The following is a 1,430-nucleotide window of genomic DNA, read 5'->3' as shown; positions in this document are numbered from 1 at the left end:
TTTAGACTGTAAAGGAGGAATGAAACTATACAAAATCTTTTTGTTAGTTCTCTTTTTTTTAACTTAGAAATTTTAGGCACAGTTATTATAATTATTAATATTGTTCATCTTATACATATTATACATATTATGTGGCAGTATGGCCTGGAGACCATGAATGCACCACACAAGTGCCTATTTCTCATTGGCTCTGGAGCTAGTTGTTTGCCTTCTGGTTCAACTTCCGTGTCGGTTGGTGCTGTACATTGGGTAAGAGGAGCTTTTACCATCTCATTAAACTTGTTGTTTAAAGTAATTTATATTTCCTGTTGCCATGTAACAGCTACACACAAATGCGCTCGTAAATGCTGCGTAAAGGACACTTGATCTCTTTCATGGTATGGCGTTTCTCCCATTTTCCGTGCGTTAATTAGCTTAGCTTTAGCTTAACCTCCATTCTTTTAATAGGTTGCTTGTAGAAGCTTGCCTGGTCTCCCCTGTCATAGGAGCTGCATTTCCTGGGCTCAAAAGGTAAGTTTAATGCCCACTTTTATCGGGTTTTAAAATTTAACTTTTTGACATTATTCTTGCTCAGACGCTGCTGTTTGCCCTTTGTGGGCTTTTTGCCTATTGTCGTGCATCGGATTTGTTTGTGACGCCCAGCTTCAGCTGACGCTCGTGCTGGTGCTGCTCTGTGTGTGTCCCGTCTTCTTCTGTGGCCCTGTTGGTTCATCACGGATTCAGGACAGAGCATTGAACGCACTAAACTTACTGCTGCTGGGCCACCTGTTGCAGTCTGGACTTAACTGTTTTTAATATCTTTGACTTGAGTTCATGTATGTATGTAAATTGAATGTTTTTTATAAGTTTTCTAATTTTTTTTGTCTGTGACAGGGCTGTAGCCAGCTCTTGGTGTTGGTGGTGGATTCTTCAGGTGGTGGTCCTTCTTCTGGTTTGTGGTGCACTATTTTTCTTACTTTATGCTGTTGTTTTTTTGTTTGGCTTGCTGTGCTTTTGTTTAGGCCACTACCCTGTTCTCTCTGCAATCCCAGAGTTGAGCTGTTGAACTATCTAATGTGTGTGAGTGATTGTGGTTTTAACGTAATCTATATTTTTAACTAGAAAAAACAGACACAACCAATAAAATATTGTTAAACCGCAGGAAATCATCTCTGGTCTTGTCTGTAACGAGTCTGTGTGCCATAAATTGTAATTGTACGTTTTCTGCGACGCACGTGCTGCCATATATACAAAAAAAAAAAAAAATTCCCTTCTCACCCTCCGCGGGTGGTCTTTGTTTCATCCTCTGAGCTCGGGTCCTCTACCAGAGGCCTGGGAGCTTGAGGGTTCTGCGCAGTATCTTGGCTGTGCCTAGAACTGCACATTTCTGGACTGAGATGTCTGATGTTGTTCCTGGGATCTGTTGTAGCCACTGCTCCAGTTTGGGGGTG

At 41.5% G+C, this 1,430-nt stretch overlaps 1 long non-coding RNA gene across 1 annotated transcript in view; it reads left to right on the top strand.

Moving 5' to 3' along the window:
- Positions 1-505: 505 nt before the first annotated feature.
- LOC112451200 overlaps positions 506-1,430 on the top strand; it is an 8,183-nt gene continuing 7,258 nt past the window's right edge. Inside the window, exon 1 of the long non-coding RNA XR_003039974.2 lies at positions 506-815. This is a non-coding gene — a long non-coding RNA (uncharacterized LOC112451200). The remainder of the gene's footprint in view (positions 816-1,430) is intronic.

The sequence above is a fragment of the Kryptolebias marmoratus genome, linkage group LG17 (genome assembly GCF_001649575.2).
Source record: "Kryptolebias marmoratus isolate JLee-2015 linkage group LG17, ASM164957v2, whole genome shotgun sequence".
NCBI classification, from domain to species: Eukaryota; Metazoa; Chordata; class Actinopteri; order Cyprinodontiformes; family Rivulidae; genus Kryptolebias; species Kryptolebias marmoratus.
The sequence above is the reverse complement of the archived record's forward strand: the minus strand, read 5'-3'. Positions and strand labels throughout refer to the sequence as shown.